The following is a 19,103-nucleotide window of genomic DNA, read 5'->3' on the forward strand; positions in this document are numbered from 1 at the left end:
TAATAAAATAAATAAAAAAATAACAACAACAACAAAAACAAAAAATACATTACCATTTATATTAGCACTCCCTCCCAAATGAAATACTTAGGTATTAAATCTAACAAAATATGTACAAGATCTACATGAAGAAAACTACAAAATTCTGATGAAAAATATCAAAGTAGTATTACATAAAGAGGGATATATTCAATGTTCACAGAAAAGAGGAGTCAATACTGTGAAGATGCCAGTTCTTCCCACCTTGATTTATAGATTCAACATAATCCCAACCAAAACCCCAGCAAGGGGTGCCAGGGTGGTTCAGTCAGTTGAGTGTCCGGTTCTTGGTTTTGGCTCAGATTGTGATCTCATGGGTGGTGGGATTGAGCCCCTTGTCAGGCTCTGTGCTCAGCAGGGAGTCTGCTTGGGGATTCTCTCCCTCTACCCCTTCCTCCACTTTCTCTCTCTAAAATAGGTAAAGAAGTCTTAAAAAAAACAAAACAAAACAAAAAACAGGGGCGCTTGGGTGGCTCAGTCAGTTAAGCGTCTGCCTTTGGTTCAGGTCATGGTCCCGGGGTTGTGGGATCGAGCCCCACATCAGGCTCCCTGCATAGCAGAAAGCCTGCTTCTCCCTCTCCCTCTGCTGCTCTCCCTGCTTGTGTTTGCTCTCTCTCTGTCAAATAAATAAATAAAATCTTAAAAAAAAAAAAAACGGCAAAATATTTTGTGGGTATTGACAAACTGATTCTAAAATTGATATGGGGATGCAAAAGACCCAGGATAGCCAACACTACCAATATTGAAGAAGAAGAACAAAGTCAGAGGACTAGCACTAACTGATTTCAAGAATTACTGTAAAGATCCAGCAATTAAGACAGTGTGATATTGGGAAAAGAACAAATAGATCAATGGAATGCAAGAGAGAGCCCAGAAATAGACTAACAAAATAGAGTCAACTGATCTAAGACAAAGGAGTAAAGGCAATATGATGGAACAAAAATAGTCTTTTCAACAAATGGTGCCAGAACAACTGAATATCCACACATAAAAAAATGAGTCTACACAAAGACCTTACACCTTTCACAAAAGTTAAGTCAAAATGAAGCATAGGCCTAAATGTCAAACACAAAACTATGAAACTCCTAAAGGATAACATAGGAGAAAACCTAGATGACCTTGGGTATGACAATGACCAAAGGCATGATCCATGAAAGAAATCACTGATAAGCTAGACTTCATTAAAAATAACTTCTCGTCTGCTAAAGACAATTTCAAGAGAATGAGAAGACAAGCCATAGACTAGAAGGAAATACTTGCACAAGACACATCTGATGAAAGACTGTTACCTAAGATATAAAAGAAACTTTTAAAACTCAACAAAAAGAAAATAACAACCCAATTAAAAAATAGCAAAAGACTTGAACAGATAGCTCACCAAAGAAGATATACAGATGGCAAGTAAGCAAAAGAAAAGATGCTCAATGTTGGATGTCAATACAGAAATGCAAATTAAAACAACAATGAAATACCACTATACACCTACTATCCAAAACACCAAAATCCAAAACACTGACAATGCCAAATGCTGATGAGGATATGGAGTAATAAACACTCCCCCATTCCTTGCTGGTCAGAATGCAAACTGGTATAGCCACTTTTTTTTTTAAGACTTTTATTTATTTATTTGAGAGAGCGAGCATGAGCAGGGGCAGGGGTGGGGGCAGAGGGGGAGGGAGAAGCAGGCTCCCTGCTGAGAGGGCTCGATCCCAGGACTCTGGGATCATGACCTGAGTCAAAGGCAGACGCTTAACTGACTGAGCCAACCAGGTACCCCTGGTATAGCCACTTTTAAAGACAGTTTGGCAGTTTCAAAAAAAAAAACTAAACATATTTATACCATATAATCCAGCAATTATACTCCTTGGTATTAACCCAAATGAACTGAAAACCTACATCCACACAAAAAGTTGTACATAGATGTTTACAGCAACTTTATTCATAATTGCCAAAACTTGGAAGCAATCAAGATGTCTTTTAGTAGGTGAATGGATAAGCTGGTATATCTAGACAATGGAATATTACTCATTGCTAAAAATAAATAAGCTATCAAGCCATAAAAAGACATGGAAAAAACTTAAAATGCCTATCAGTAAGTGAAAGAAGCCAATCAAAAAAGGTCACATACTTACTATATGATTCCAACTGTATGACATCTGGAAAAGGCAAAACTATGGAGTCAGTAAAAACAGTAGTAGTTGCCAGGCAGAACACAGAGAATTTTTAAGGCAGTGAAACAATTTTGCACGATACTGCAATGGTAACACATGTCATTATACATTTGTCAAAATCCACAGAATGCACACCACCAAGAGTGAACCCTAAAGTAAACTACGGATTTTGGGTAATAATGATGTGTCAGTATAGGTTCATCAGTTGTAACAACTGCACCACTCTGGTACTTGATGTTGACAGTGGGGATGTTATGTATGTTGGGGACAGGGGGTATGTGAAAAGTCTCCATATTTTGACACTCAATTTTGAAATGAACCTAAAACTGCTCTAAAAAAATAAAATGTATTAATTAAAATATGTATGAAAGAAAAAAATACCAATTTTCTAAGTTTTCAAGTATTAATAGTTATTGCCTTTAGAAGCATAGAGAAAAATGAGAGGTTACAAATTTTATAAAGAAAACTATATATTCAGAAATGTTTGTTAAAAATGGCTCCCTAAAAATTGCTTAAATTAATTCATCTCTGCTATCTTACTCAATAGGTACTTGTGATTTTAACGTGAATAGTGAACATGTAAACTTCTAGAAAGTGTGTTAATTTTGGTGTCACATATCTCCTGGACAAGATCTTTATATAAAAGGTTAACAGAGCTGCTTAGAGAGGCCTAGTAGAAGCCACTACAAATAGGAAATCAGACCAAAGTGGTCTCAATGGTCCTGTGTCCATCCATGTTATTATAATCAGCTCCTGAAGATTTTAATGGCCTGAAATTTTTAGAAGGGGGAGGGGCAGAAGGAGAGGGAGAGAGGAAATCTTCAGCAGGCTCCACACCCAGCACAGAGCCCAAGGCAGAGCTCGATCTCATGCCCTTGAGATCATGACCCTGGGATCATGACCTGAGCTGAAATCAAAAGTTGGACGTTTAACTGACTGAGCCACTCGGGCGCCCCTTGATGGCCTGAATTTTAAATGATGAAGTCATCATAACCCAACTCTGAAAAAGTCTGTCCTAAGGGATATAATCACCGCCAACATTCTCTGAACCCTGGTAATGCCCCTGAGATAAATGGAAGTGCTTTAGTGCTTTAGTGAAGACAGTAAACAGGTAATAAAAAGAGAGGGCTTAAAAAGAGAGGCTCACTTTTTTTTTTTTAAGAGCTCTGGAGCCACAAAAAAATCTGAGTTAGGGGCGCCTGGGTGGCTCAGTTGGTTAAGCGACTGCCTTCGGCTCAGGTCATGATCCTGGAGTCCCTGGTTCGAGTTCCGCATCGGGCTCCCTGCTCAGCAAGGAGCCTGCTTCTCCCTCTGACCCTCCCCCCTCTCATGTGCTCTCTCTCTCTCATTCTCTCTGTCTCAAATAAATAAATAAAATCTTTTAAAAAAAAAAAATCTGAGTTAGATTACTGGTTCTGTCTTCTGAATCCTGAAAAAGTTATTTAACTTCTCCACATCTCAGTTTTCTCATTTACATAAAAGAGGAAATGGGGGGCACCTGGGTGGCTCAGTGGGTTAAGTGTCTGCCTTCGGTCCAGGTCATGATCCTGGGGTCCTGGGATCGAGCCCCGCATCGGGCTCCCTGCTAGGCATGGAGTCTTCTTATCCCTCTGCCCCCGCCTCCTGGCTTGTGTGCACACACTCTCCCTCTCTCTCAAATAAATAAATAAATGAAATCCTTAAAAAAAGGCAGGGGAGGATGCCTGGGTGGCTCAGATGGTTAAGGGTCTGCCTTTGGCTCAGGTCATGATCCCAGGGTCCTGGGATTGAGTCCCGCATCAGGCTCCCTGCTCGGCGGGGAGCCTGCTTCTCCCTCTGCCTCTCTCTGTCTGTCTCTTATGAATAAATAAATAAAATCTTAAAAAAAAAAAAAAGAGGAAATGGCAATACCAATTTAATAAGAATATTGTAAGAATTCAAAGTAACAGTTTTGCAAAGCACCTACCATAGGGTCTGGCCCATGGTGGTTTTGTCTCTTTTTGTCTAATCTACATTGCCATCTTTACCCTTGATGTGACCCATGGGAAGGCAAGATGGAAGAGAAAAAAATAGGCCTTCAGATATATGTATCTAAAGAAATTATCCAAAATCCTTGGCTTTAATTATACAATCAAGTGATTAACACTGGGTCAGTCTCTTTTTCACAAAAAAAAAAAAAAAAAAGAGCATATTCCTGCAGCCATAGGAGTAATGGTTTATGGTCTGTGCCTTAAATCCAATCCTGTCCATGTGATTTTACCCTTTTCCCTAAAAGACACTGGCTCCTATTTTTGCCTACCCAAGAAATAAGGAGGTCCAGAAGCTTTGGAGAGCCAACCTAATTTGGCCCAAAAGGAAAAAAAAAAAAAACTATGTCCAAGTCATGGCAGAAAAAGGAGAAAAAAACAAACAAAAAACAATCCAGCTGGTTAATGAAACTAGCAGATTTTAATTATTTTTCATTGGAAAGCCCCTGCATGAAGACTAAAAACTAGCAAGGCAAACCCTACATTGCACAGCAGTAAGAAAGCAGCTCTATTTCCACACAATTAGGTTTTCACAGGCTTCCATCTTATGACATAACTCTTCATTTCCAAGGCCTACAAATATCCCGTCTACACAGTCTCATTAGCTTGGAGCTCTCATTTAGCTCTAAGGTGAAGGGTATGATTTGGAAAGTTAAGGTATAGTGGAGTTCCTGTACCAGCCTCAGCCACTGCCTGACTGTGATTCTTAAGAATCATCTCTTCTCGGGGCGCCTGGGTACTTCAGTCAGTTAAGCGTCTGCCTTTGGCTCAGGTCATGATACCAGAGTCCTGGGATAGAGCCCCAGGTCGGGCTCCCTGCTCAGCGGGGAATCTGCTTCTCTCTCTTCCTCTCTCTCTGTGTGTGTGCTCTCTGTCTCTCTAGCTCTCACTCTCTCTCAAATAGATAAATAAAATCTTTAAAAAAAAAAATTACTTCTCCTCTCTTTCAACATTTCGTTTCTGCAAAATAGGGAAATACCATTCCCCTCACAGAACTGTTTTGAGAATTAAAAACCCCTGTCAGAAGTTCCCAGAGTACAATGCATGGCTCACAGTAGACAAAAGGTATTAATTCCCTTTCCTTCTCCCTTTGATATAGCCTTGTGTTCCAGGGAGAAAGGAGGGCATGATTTTTCCTTTGCACAAAATTAACCAGTACCACAGCCAGGTCAGAGAGGGCAGGGCTGAACTCAGACTCTAGGTATCTTTTCCCATATATGAGTCCTGACTCCAAGTCGCACAGCAACACCTCACTTTTGAAGGCCACACTCTCACACTCAGAAGCTAAGTCTTACACTGCTATTATTTTAAGAATCACAATGAACTCAGGGCTAGGCCGAGTAATGAGGTACAAATGCTTTGGAAATCTGTAGGTTCCCAGCATAACTAATGAGTACTATCAACTGCATTCTGTTCAAGATATGGACAGACAACTCCAAGTGGCCAACAGCTCTTTGAAAAATGCAGAGGCAACGATCAGAGGAATACTATTTTTGCTCCTTTCTGTAGCCTCTGCTTTGGGAAATTTACATTTTATATAATCGTTATTAAAGGTCATTTGTGGTTTATTATCATTCAGTTTCATTAAAGGTTAGTATCACTAGGGAAGCTATATAATGTGGTAGAAAAAACAAGGGCTTTAGAATCAAGCTTTGATTCAAGTCCTAGCTCTGCCACTTCCTTGCTATGTGACACTGGACAAGTTGTAACTTCTCAGAGCCATTTTTCAAAGTTCAGGTTGCCCCTCCAGTGGGTTGTAAAACCAACTTAGTGGCTTGCAGATAACATTTAAAGTAAAAATGACACTACATGTAATAAGTACTATTTCATGGAACTATGGTTTCAGGTATATATATATTCATATGTAGATATATACACACAAATAGGTATATAAATGAATTGCAATATAAAATCTTTCTTACAGTGGAAAATGGTCAAAAAAACTGAAAGCCATTGGCCTTTATAAAATGAGACTATCAGGTGTGTATAATGTTATCTTCTGTATGTTTCACAGTATTTGAGAATTTGAAAAATAATGTGGGCCAAATATTAGCAATTAATCTTATCAGAATCAGAAAGAATATCTGAATACAACCTTATTTAAAAATACTGAGAGGGTGCCTGGGTGGCTCAGTTGGTTAAGCGACTGCCTTCGGCTCAGGTCATGATCCTGGAGTCCCAGGATCAAGTCCCGCATCGGGCTCCCTGCTCGGCGGGGAGTCTGCTTCTCCCTCTGCCCCTCCCCCCTCTCATGCTCTCTGTCTCTCATTCTCTCTCTCTCAAATAAATAAATAAAATCTTTAAAAAAATAAAAAATAAAAATACTGAAGAAAGTACCTTTTTGCTGGTCAGTTTCAGATTATTTTATTTTCTTCACGGCATGCTTTTCTGTTTTACTTCATTTTACTTTGTTAACTTATTTTCTGTTTTCTCACTAGAATATAAGTTCCATAAGAATCTTTTCTGGGGGCGCCTGGGTCACTCAGTCAGTTAAGCAGCTGCCTTCAGCTCAGGTCATGGGATGGGCTCCCCATCAGGGCTCCCTGCTCAGCTGGGAACCTGCTTCTAAACTGCCCATCCCCCTCCACTCATGCTCTGTCTCTCGCTTTCTCTCCCTCAAATAAATAAATAAAATCTTAAAAAAAAAAAAAAAAAGAATCTGGGGCCCCTGGGTGGTTCAGTCCTTAAGCGTCTGCCTTCGGCTCAGGTCATGATCCCAGGGTCCTGGGATGGAGCCCTGCATCGGGCTCCATGCTCCGCAGGAAGCCTGCTTCTCCCTCTTCCACTCCCCCTGCTTGTGTTCCCTCTCTCGCTGTGTCTCTCTCTGTCAAATAAATAAATAAAATCTTAAAAAAAAAAAATCTTTTGTTCTTGATCTCTCCTTAGCACCTAGATTTTACTCACTCACTTATATACATATACACATATATACCATAAACATATGGTATATGTATACCTATATACATGTTTGTGGGTATGTATCTGCCAAATGAAAAATGAAGAACATCAGTGCATTCGTTCCAGTATATTCCATTTAACTGCACTTTCAAAATAATATGAGAAAGAATTTTCATACACAGGAGTATCTGTGAATTGAGTTCAACAAGCAGTTGTTCAGCTAAAAATCTACAAAAGGTCCAAGTTACTAATGGGTCAAGCTTTCCTCTGAATATCTACTCATGAACTATATCTATCATAGGGCTATAGCTCCTGATGTCCACTGAAAGACTATTTGACTTGGAATCAATGCTTAGGCTAAAACCCACGGATCATCACCTATGAAGACTATGAAATTTGCCTCTAGTATAATGGATCTGGAGCTGAAAGAGAGTTCAAATCCCCATTAAATCTTCTACATGCTGTGAGGCCGTAGGCAAGTGCCTTTATCTGTTAAATGAAGGTAATAGTACTTATACCATAGGGTTATTTTGAAAATTAGATAAGCTTATGTATATAAAATACCTGTCACAGTGTCTGGTACATAATAAAACCCAGTAAAAATTATTATTATTCATTCATTTCTCTTTTTTCCAACTAATATTAATGTCTACTTTATTACAGGTCCTGAGTCTACACAGGGGCACAGACACAATTCAAGAGGAACTGGCTACAGTCCCTGCCCATGAAGAGCTGAAAGTGTAACAGGAAAGATAAACCCATAAACAAAAAGTATAAAAGAATTACTAGGAGTGTAGTATGTATTATCTCATCCAGGAAGGCTGAAACAAATCTGCCCTTTTCTAGCAAACCTGATATTAGGTCCCGGTTAGTCTCTAGAGTTGATAGGTATATCAAAACCCTTCCAACTTATAAAATGGAATAGCTTCCGAGATGGGTCAGAGCAGCTCTGTAAAGAAGCCCTCATAAGACTGTCAGAGGAATGGTCAAGAATGATTGTCTTAACAGCCAAAAGGTAGAAGCAACTAGTGTTCATGGACAGATGAAAGGATAAATAAAATGTAGGATATATACAATGGAATATTATTCAGCCTTTAAAAGGAAGGAAATTGTGACACATGGTGTAGCATGAAGGAGCACAGTGGACATTATGCAAAGGGAAGTAAGGCAGTCATAAAAAGACAAGCACTGCTTATATGAGATATTTTGAGTAGTCAAATTCATAGAGACAGAAAGTAGAAATGTGGTTGCTAGGAGCTGGAGGGGAGGGAAGAATAGGAAGTTAGTGTTATATACAGAGTTTCAACTGGGGAAAAAGATGAAAAAGTTCTGGTGACGGATGGCAGTGATGGTTGTACAACAATGTGAATGTACTTAATACTACAGAACTGTAAAGTTAAAAATGGTAAAAATGGCAAATGTTATGTATATTTTACCACAGTTTAAAAAAGAATAATTGTCCTATGACTTATAGCAAGAGAGAGGGCATACATCCCGTTCCGTGACTTTGGTCATTCGTATCTCTTGTAGCATATCAAGCCAGCTTTTCCCAGGTTAAAACATGAGAAGAATTTTGGGGCAGTCCTCAAACACAGGAGCCTGTATAATGTAGTCAACACCTAAGAAACCACAAATGCACAAACATCCAAACCCAGAATTTACAGCAAAATAGATAGTTTCTATACAGTGACTACAGGTTTATTTCTACAAGTGTAAGAAACGAAAAATAAAGTATTGTATGTCTAAAAGCCAGTTAAGGATTATATAAGCTAATTCCTAAAGAGATAAGTCCCCGGGAAAAAATGACTGGCCCATGTGGAGTGGATTTCATGTATCAGTACCAAGGTCCCATAACACAACTTTACAGCCTGAAATTTAAAAAAAAATCATGCTAATGTGCATTAAACCAAACAACTTTTATATACTAAACAAAAATGTCACAACTGACAGTACTATTCAATGACCCGGTTTCCTAGTGGCCCAGAAAGATGGGAAATAAATCCCAAGGACCCTAGTTCAGACAGACTGGAGAGAGTAGACTCTGGCTGTCTTGCATGATTAAAGGCTATGTCACAGCTCAGTGGGGTCTATACTTTGGAAGCTTCCCCCCGGCAGTCCCCTATGTGACTAAGGACTGGGATACGAGTGACAGCTTCACAAAGGGGATAATAAGAGATAAAGTTTCTTTCTAGTATGTTCAAAGACTCCAGAATTCAAAACTTAACTTCTCTTCTATCCATCCATCTAATTTTCATTAAGAGCAATTTGTATCATCTAGGAAGTCAAATACACCTTTATTTTTACCTTATCAAACCCTAAAATAAAGGCCAGGGTGTGGTGTGACATAAACCTTGGTTAGGATCACAACAATTCTCACATCAAATAATTGGTTTAAGTTTGGGCCAAGTTCATCAACAATAAGATGACAGGATTCAGGCAAAGTCAGCTGCCTTCTCGCATTTCAGAAAGACTAGCACTGCTCCTGACACTAATACATAGGTGTAAGGAACCTCTGGGTGGGTAATGCCACCAAACAAAAGCAACACCTTCAAAGTCTCTCTCAGTGACTAGAGGCAGCCAGACACTCAAACTGCCAGTCCTGAATTATGGCCTCTGAATGGTGAGGGCTTCACATTTCACTGATCAGGGCACAGCCCAATCAGAAGACAAACCCCTGCACTGCCAGGGACCAGCAAATCCGCTTTCTTCCAGAGTGCACATGACTGAATGTGCTTCTGTCCATCATCTGGGTCATATATAGTTCAATGCGAGCTGAGCAGACAGGGCTGCAAGGAAATCTGGCGCGGTTCAATACCTCGTCTAGCCTGGGTTCCAGTATCTAATTTTTTTTTACTGACAAACTCATTTCTCTACCGGGACAGGATGCTGTGCTGGCTGGAAGTTCCATTTCTACAGCAAGAATCCTATCTGGAAACACAGAAGTTGTCCTCTAGCCACAGCAGCTCGAACTTTTTTGATTGTTGTTGCTGCTTTCTCCCATCACCCCCACCCCCTTTTGACAAAGATCCAACTGTAAAAAGTCTTACGTAACAGTTCAGGACTACTTCGGTTCTTTTACTGGGTAAGCACTTTCAATTTTTTTTTTTAAACTAAAAACCATTTTAACATTGAATCTGTTGAGAAGCTTAACTAAAATCTTTTAAGTAATTTGTGTAGTGAAATACTGTCAGTGGATTTTTTTAGTCTCATTTCTGCACGTGCTCCTTTGTTCTCAGAACAGAAGCTTTTTATACACACCCCATAACGCAGCTGGAGAGAGTTATGAAGTCAGTTATTATAAGGAACACAAAGGTTGTTTTGCATTCTTTGCCTTTAGATAATTAATTTTGTATTTGTTTTCTTAAAACAGAGTAGATAAAAAAGGGAGAAATTCACAAAAGAATAAACTGTTGGAGAAAAAAGTTTGAAGTCTTTACCACCTTTTCTATCTGTAGTTTTGTGTGGCCAAACACTTGTGCTGCCTGGGGCGGTGGGGGTAGTGGCAAGCGTAGACAGAGAGGAACTAAGCCAGACATGGACAAAGGCATGAGCCAAAACCAGACAGTCCTGGCCGTTCGATAGGCCAGCAGTGGGTGAGACAGGTCAGCCAGCTGCAGGGGCGGGAGGGGCGGGGGAAGGGGCATGGATGTGTGAGGTGCTCATGCATGCGATCGTGACTAGATTCTGAAACTGCCAGCCATTTTTCCAGCTATGCTTTGTGCAATCTAAAGGAATGCATCTCCTCTGAAGCAGTCTAGCCAGAGCCCAGTGATAGAGAGGAGTGTGATGAATACCACAACATATGGAATCAGAAAATACTGGGATCTGGGGTGGGCAAGAGGGAATGCAGAGGGTGTGGAAATTTTTTAGTGATCTGGAATGTGTTGAGTGACAGGAAGTGCCCCAAGCTCCCCCCCCCCCGCCCCCGCAACTCTTCTCAGTCGCGCCTGCTTTTGTCTAACTCTTGTAATCTACACACTACTGCTTACAAAGCTGTCTGAGTTTAAGACAAAAAGAAACATAAAAGGCTCTCCGTTCCATAGTACCTGTGATATGGAAGGAGTGTAAAAAAGCATGGCCCTTCTAGCCTGTGGACATTTTCTCAGGTATACAAGACAAAGATAAAATAATAATTTCCCAAGGATAAATGAGAATTATGACTTCAGTCTGGCTTCCAAATCTGATTTTAAAAAATCCTGATTCTGCTATACTTACAAATGCTTAAGTTGGTTCTTAATTTGAATAAGGCTTGTTTGTTTGGTTAGTATACTGCATTTGAAGTTGTTTCTATTTTCTTTGTATAAATTTGGACTTTGGAGGGAAAATGTAAATAAGTAGAATGCACAAACACACAAAAAAAGGATTTTTCCCTTCACTGGTTAAAAAGCAGTTTCAAGGGTTGGTTTCTTGGAAAAAGCAGCTCTTTCTTTCTCATTTTTGTATGTATACTATAAAGAGAACTTTATGCCATAATAAACGTAAGGTAGAAAACTTTTGACAGAAAATAATACAGTGTTTCTAAGTGAAAAACAACTTAGCATTTTCCCAAACTTCCATATTATCAACAGAAACACTAAAACTTGGGAGAAAAGTAGCCAAATAATTGAATGGTTAACCCTACTTTTGGAGGATAAAATGGAAAATTAAGTGTGAATGAAATGATACTTGGGATGTTTCTACCTCCTACCACAAAGGATGTTAGTGGTCAGCCTAGGAGTTAATCTTTCCTAGTGTGGCTGTGAGCCTTCATGCCGAGCAGACATTATTCACATGACGATTCGAAAAGTCCATTCATATATCTCACTACCTGGATTTGAATAGAAACCAGACAGCAATTCTTTAGTTCCAGCCACCATTCGCCCCACTGGACAATAGCGATTTGTTAGCACAGAGTCACAGGCTGTGGGACACAAAGCTTGGAGCTGCAGAAAGATGGGGGATTCAGAGAACAGGAAATTACAGGCCCGATACACTCCTGGCAGCTCTGAGAATACAAAAAAAAAAAAGGCAACACATCGATGCCATGTTTAAGAGCTACTTCTAGCTTTTTTAACCACCTCCAATGTCATAAAAGCTCTATTGTTGGAGTACATAAAGTCACGAGTCTCATGTGCTCTCTTTTCTCACTATAGGGAACTTCATTCAATGCCCTGGCACAGTCAGAAAAATCAAAAGCACCCAGAGTTGATTAGTTGTAAGCTTTGATAGAAAGGAGAAGAATATTTTGCAAATAAAATATCAGAGAAAAAATATGCTTAGTGACACAAGTGACACATAATAAAATTAGTATCTTTTACAAATTATTTCATAAGACCAATCAAAATGAAACCAAATATACCAAGACTCCAGGGAAACAAATTTTTCTTCAAAATATCATATAAAATCTATTACTTAATTCAATCAAAAGTTTCTCCAGAAGATATGTATCAGTTTAAAAACTAATCTTACATAGAATATTTCTGAGTTCTGAGTTGTATTTTCCAAAACAACTAAAATCAAAGCCCTAAGGATTTATTTTGGCATATTAGAAAGGAAAACTACATTTTCTTTTGTTGGTTATCAAATTATTGTAGCTCTATGGCTAAATTTAGAAATTGCCTCTACTTCCCTCTCTTTAGACCTAAAAAATAAAATAATGGACATTCTAGGTGAAGGGAGAAACGTATTTCTCCAATCTCAATCAATGAGCACAGGTTCCCATCCAGGCCCTCATGTTGCAACCTGAGCACCAACAGGCCAGAATGGTGTCCATTTCAACAGGAGGAGACCCTACACAAGGAAGTTATAAATGGTTTTGTTCCTGAGCCTTTCTTCTTCTGTGATCCATTCGCAGACATAAATCCTAAATGATATCATACCTGAAATATTCATCAAATGAGATCATGAATGATCAAAAAGTGTCTTGGAAACATGAACTGTTCTACTCTGGTCCCATGGCCTTAAGACGAATGCCTGCTAAATTTAATGCTGCTGGAAAACAAATCAGCAACTTTTAAACTACCAATTACTGGATCTCTTCAAATTCTATCATTACCCACCAAACACAAGCATTAGTTATGACCTGAAGCTGTGCTGCTGTGCAGTACAGTAGCCACCAGCTACATGGGCTATTTTTATCTGAATTTAAATTAAACAAAATTAAATAAAATAATAATTTCATTTCTCCAGTCATGCTAGCTACACTTCAAACACTCACTAGCCCCATGTAACGAGTGGCTATCATACTGAACAGCACAGATATAGGATATTTCTATCAGAAAGTACTACTGGGGGCGCCTGGGTGGTTCAGTCGGTTAAGTGTCTGCGTCGGCTCAGGTCATGATCCCAGGATCCTGGGACTGAGCCCTGCATCAGGCTCCCTGCTTAGTAGGGAGTCTGCTTCTGCCTCTGTCCCTCCCCTCCGCTCCGCTCATGCTCTCTCTCTGGCTCTGTCTCTCTCCAATAAATAAAATCTTAAAAAAAAAAAAGTACTACTGGACAGCAATAATCTAGACTATGCTCAATCCAGAACACCTATCTTCAACTACACATCCAGCTGGACATGAAAGAAATTAATCTCTAAGTAAAAAATATGACAAGTATGACAAGGCAGCTAGCACCATGATATTTGAGATATGTGTAAAAAAGCATTTTGATACCAAAGGTTTCTTTTTTTCTTGGTCCACAATAAAGAGGTTATGAAGAATATTAAGACAGGAGTGGCAGACAGGTAAGAGTTGCCGCAGTAATTAAAATGTTCCAGAATGGTACTTAGTATCAAAAAGTTCTTCCTATGGGCACCTGAGTGGCTCAGTCAGTTAAGGGCCTAACCCTTTATATCAATTCAGGTCTTGATCTCACGATCGTGAGTTCAAGGCCCTCAGTGGGCATCGTGGAGCCTATTTAAAAATAAAAAAATAAAAAATAAAAATCAAGAAAAAAGAAAGTTCTTCCTAAACATATGAAGCAAATAATTCTATGGTCTCCTTCACATGACTGTCATGGACAATATGGAACAGCAAAGAACAAGGGGCTTGAAATAAGTCAGACCTGGGTTTGATTACTAGTACCTACCCTACTAGCTAGTGAATATTAGGCAAATTAATCCACCTCTCTGAGATTTAGTATCCTTATCTACAAAATGGAGAAATAGACAACCTGCATGAGGTATGGAAGGACTCACAACAAAGTATATAAAGCAGGGGCATGTGGGTGGCTCAGTCGGTTAAGTGGCTGCCTTCGGCTCAGGTCATGATCCCAGGGTTCTGGGATCGAGCCCCATCTCGGGCTCCCTGCTCCACGGGAAGCCTGCTTCTCCCTCTCCCACTCCCCCTGCTTGTGTTCCCTCTCTCGCTGTCTCTCTGTCAAATAAATAAATAAAATCTTTAAAAAAAATAAAGTATATAAAGCATCCAGAGTAAGGTGCCAGGCATGTAGTGGGAATTTTAAAAAGGGTAGCTATTATTTATTAATATATTTCCCCCCCTAAATCTTTATAATGTGACTCCTTGTAGATAGACAAATACTATTCAACACACAAAGCAAGCTGTCATAAACAGGTATCCTAAAATACTAACACTGGCCATTCAGTAAATCAGCTGGAATAAAATGGAAATATTTATATGCTAGACAGCTTTTCCCAGCCAATATGTGACCACACTGCTCCACGAAGCCTGGCTTTTATACTAGAACAATCTCATGTCATACTTGGCTCAAATAGCCAGCAAAGTCCCTGTGTGTTCAGAGTCTTATATTTATGGATTTGAGCTTAGGTTTTTTAGAGAAGGACAGTGTTCTATAGCTAAAAAGTAAACTCTACCAAGGGATGCATACATTGTTGGGTGAATATATAAAAAAAAATAAAAATGGCTTCCAAATAGGGAATCAGATGCCTGTTCAAGAAAATGGAAAAGGTTATTTTCTTTTTAAGATTTTATTTATTTTATTTGTCAGAGAGAGAGAAACCACAAGCAGGGGGAGTGGCAGACAGAGGGAGAAGCAGGCTCTCTGCCAAACAAGGAGCCCGATGCAGAACTCGATCCCATGACCCTGGGATCATGACCGGAGCCAAAGGCAGATGTTAAACTGACAGAGCCACCCAGGTGTCCTGGAAAAGGTTATTTTAGAAATGCAATGATAAGGGGGCGCCTGGGTGGCTCAGTTGGTTAAGCAACTGCCTTCGGCTCAGGTCATGATCCTGGAGTCCCGGGATCGAGTCCCGCACCGGGCTCCCTGCTCGGCAGGGAGTCTGCTTCTCCCTCTGATCCTCCCCCTCTCATGCTCTCTGTCTCCCATTCTCTCTCTCAGATAAATAAATTAAAAAAAAAAAAAAAACTTAAAAAAAAAAAGAAATGCAATGATAAGAAACCTCATTCTCGGGGCACCTGGTGGCTCAGTCGTTAAGCGTCTGCCTTTGGCTCAGGTCGTGATCCCAGGGCTCTGGGATCGAGCCCCACATCGGGCTCCCTGCCCAGCTGGGAGTCTGCTTCTCCCTCTCCCTCTCCCCCTGCTTGTGTTCCCTCTTTCACTGTGTCTCTCTCTGTCAAATAAAAAAAAAAAAAAAAAGAAACCTCATTCTCCCTTGCTGAGATGACTGAAGCACAGAGAAAAACTGTAAATAAAAATCTTTTTTTCAAGTATTGGACTGAGGCTTTTTTTCAAGGAACATTTAAGTAACTCAGATTATATAATAGTAATAATGAACCAGTAAAACATCCAATGCCTTATTGCCTTTAATTATTGTGAACTTGGTATCTGGTCAAGACCAGATGCAATGAGTGGTGCCTCCCCAAGTCTTTAGTGGTTAAAAAAAAAAAAAAAAAAAATCCAAGTGATTCCTTCATGACCATGTCTTAACTTTCAAATATACCATTAAAATAAATTGGACAGATAAACAAGGATATGAGGTTCTTAAATTTTGATATCATTCTCAACCCATTCTATGCCTGCTAGGTGCAAGAATCATGGGTCTTAGTGTCAAGTGAACATGGGTTGGAATCCTGTTTCTGCTACTTATTTACTATGTGATCCTGAATAAGTCAATTCCTTTCTTTGTCTCAGACTCTTTATGCATAAGATATAATATTAAAGCCTTCCTGCCAGTCATTTTAAAGATCAAGGATCATATACATAAAACATCTTGAACATCCTGGCACATGGAAACCACTCATGGAAATGTCAATTCTGTGAAAACACAGTTAAGGTCTTGAGGTCTGGTTCACTGTCTGACTCTTCCCAAACATAAATGGAAATAGAAGGGTTCCAGGCTGATTTATAGCACAGGCCATTCTTTCTTTAAATTTTAATTAAAACAAACATGAAGATAAAAGTTGTCAACACTGCACAAAGAGTCTCAAGTCTTAGAAACATAAATATTAGGGGCTCCTGTGTATGCTGTCAGTTAAGCGTCCGACCCTTGGTTTCGGCTCAGGTCGTGATCTCAGGGTTGTGAGATAGAGAGCCCCACACTGGCCCTGAACTCAGTGCAGAGTCTGCTTAAGACTGTCTCTCCCTCTACCTCCGCCACTCCCTGCCCCCCACGCTCTCTCTAAAATAAATAAATAAATCGGGACACCTGGGTGGCTCAGTCGGTTAAGCATCTGCCTTGGGCTCAGGTCATGATCCCAGGACCCTGGGATCAAGTCCCGCATTGGCTCCTTGCTCAGTGGGGAACCTGCTTCTTCCTCTGCCTGCTGTTTCCCCTGCTTGTGCTCTCTTTCTCTCTCTGACAAATAAATAAAATCTTTAAAAATAAATCATTTAAAATAGGAACATTAATATTAAATAAGTTGATTGAATAAATACAGGATAATTATCTGAAAAGTGAGGTAGAACCTCAGATTTTAATATTACAAAATATAATTTAATACTGATACTAATTTAATGTTATTAAATATGTAAGAATCATTTCCTTAAATTAAGAAATAATATTTGTTTTTGGAATAAGATTTCCACTCATTCTTCTTGGTGATTAGAACAAAAATATGAAAGTTCTAAAATACTGCCCCCAATCAAGAAAACAGCCTCCTGCATGTAAGGGAAAGAAAATTCATTACTTTTAAAATCAAAGCCATAGAAGGAATTCCTGGGTAAGATGTTTTCCTACTACATCTGTAGACTCACTTTAAAGTTGAAAATAATCCAGGAGAACTAGGAATAGTAGGTGTTTCTTAATGCCAAATAACTGAAAAATGTTGGACATGCCACATAATCTTTCAGAGTACAGAAAGCAGGTAAAAAAAAAAAAAAGATGAAGAAGAAGAACTATAAGGGAGATAGTGTGGTGTAGTTAGACATCTGAAAAGGTAGATTTGTCTCCAAGAAATGGGCTGGATTAGATAGAGGACATCAAATCCTAGCTCAGCTGCTATCTAGCTAGGTGACTTTTATTTATTTATTTTATTAAAGATTTTATTTATTTGACAGAGAGAGACACAGTGAGAGAGGAAACACAAGCAGGGGGAGTGGGAGAGGGAGAAGCAGGCCTCCCGCCAAGCAGGGAGCCCAATGCGGGGCTCGATCCCAGGACCCTGGGATCACGACCCGAGCCGAAGGCAGACGCTTATTAACGACTGAGCTACCCAGGCACCCCTAGCTAGGTGACTTCTAACAAGTCACTTCTGAGTCCTTGTTACCAGCAGTGGTCCCAAAAAAAAAACCATTCATACTAGAGGCTAAAGGGTAGACAGCACTTAGAGGTGAGAAATTTGGACTGGCCGGAGTGTATTCAAATTCAGTCTCTTTGTGCAAAGTCTAGTTACCATAAAAGGTTTTACAGGACTTAATCAGATAGATTAGACAGACAAGAAAGATAGTTAAATAAAGATAGATAAGAATGGATTGCAAGGATTTCCATGGGCGCCATTAGCATACATAAAGAAATCACAAAAGGTAACCAAAGGAAATGTTCCTCAGCAGGCAGGTGTTTCTGAGTTCTTACTAAATGCTGATCAAGCAGAGCCTTCTTTTTCTAGTCATTCACCCAATAAATATTAAGTTCCCAATATGTATCATACACAGTGCTAGACCTAGGTTAAGTGATGAACAAAACAGATACATTAGCTGCCCTCATGAGGCTGACAAGCTATGAACTAGGATAACCATGGCCAGAGCCCTATCATTTAAAAAACGGCAGGGATCTGAGAAACTCTGAGAACGAACCCAGTGATTTGGGAGAAGTGCCTGGCCATCTTTTGAAGCTGAACTAACATAGTCCATAAGAATATGGAAGAACGCACTCTCAGCTGTGTTTGATTCAAGTCAAAGAGACACTAAACTACAAGATCTTAATAGTTTTTAAACCATTAAGGAAATGAAATACCTTCAAACACATAGGCTGGTTTCAAATGACCATTACTCAGATCTGTGGTAAACCACTATCTCATGCAAAAACTTAGTCTTCTTTTGACCGATGATTAAGAACAAGATAATTTCTGCAGGGGAGACAGTACAGGGGTCTAGGCATGGAATGACATTCCAGGAATCATGATACACTGGAGATATAATGTGATACATATTGCCTTCACCCCCTTCCCTAATATTATGTTTGTAGCACCCAGCATTCCTTTAATGGCACATGCTATGACCATCATAATTACACAGCTAGTGTACTCAGAGTACTCAACCCATGACTCGGCTAGTTCTTAGCAACCAAGAATATTTGAGACATGCATGATAAATACAAAGAGAAGGAAAGGTTAGAGTCACAACTAGGCTTCTGTAACGATTCATCTTAAAAACTAGAACCACTTATGCTTACAAGATGTCTAAATATTAACCTTTCTTCCCAATGGAATTTAGTCTTCACTGTCATAGGACTATAAAAAGAAGTTACTGTTACCAATGAAATAAAGTATATCCATGTACCACAACGGCGTAATGTTGTTTCCACAAAAACTGAGGTTCCCAATGTCCCAATCAAAAAATTCCCATTCTAGGGGCGCCTGGGTGGCTCAGTTGGTTAAGCGACTGCCTTCGGCTCAGGTCATGATCCTGGAGTCCCGGGATCGAG

General features: G+C 39.6%; 1 protein-coding gene and 1 long non-coding RNA gene across 5 annotated transcripts in view; one reads left to right on the forward strand and one right to left on the reverse strand.

Annotated features, from left to right (window-relative positions):
* NR6A1 (nuclear receptor subfamily 6 group A member 1) overlaps nt 1–19,103 on the reverse strand; it is a 223,575-nt gene that overhangs the window by 102,773 nt on the left and 101,699 nt on the right. The window lies entirely within an intron of this gene.
* LOC145717125 (uncharacterized) overlaps nt 9,867–19,103 on the forward strand; it is a 46,526-nt gene continuing 37,289 nt past the window's right edge. Inside the window, exon 1 of the long non-coding RNA XR_014140157.1 lies at nt 9,867–10,196. This is a non-coding gene — a long non-coding RNA (uncharacterized LOC145717125). The remainder of the gene's footprint in view (nt 10,197–19,103) is intronic.

This window comes from Leptonychotes weddellii, chromosome 14 (genome assembly GCF_054177405.1).
Source record: "Leptonychotes weddellii isolate Sample4059 chromosome 14, ASM5417740v2, whole genome shotgun sequence".
Taxonomy (NCBI): Eukaryota; Metazoa; Chordata; class Mammalia; order Carnivora; family Phocidae; genus Leptonychotes; species Leptonychotes weddellii.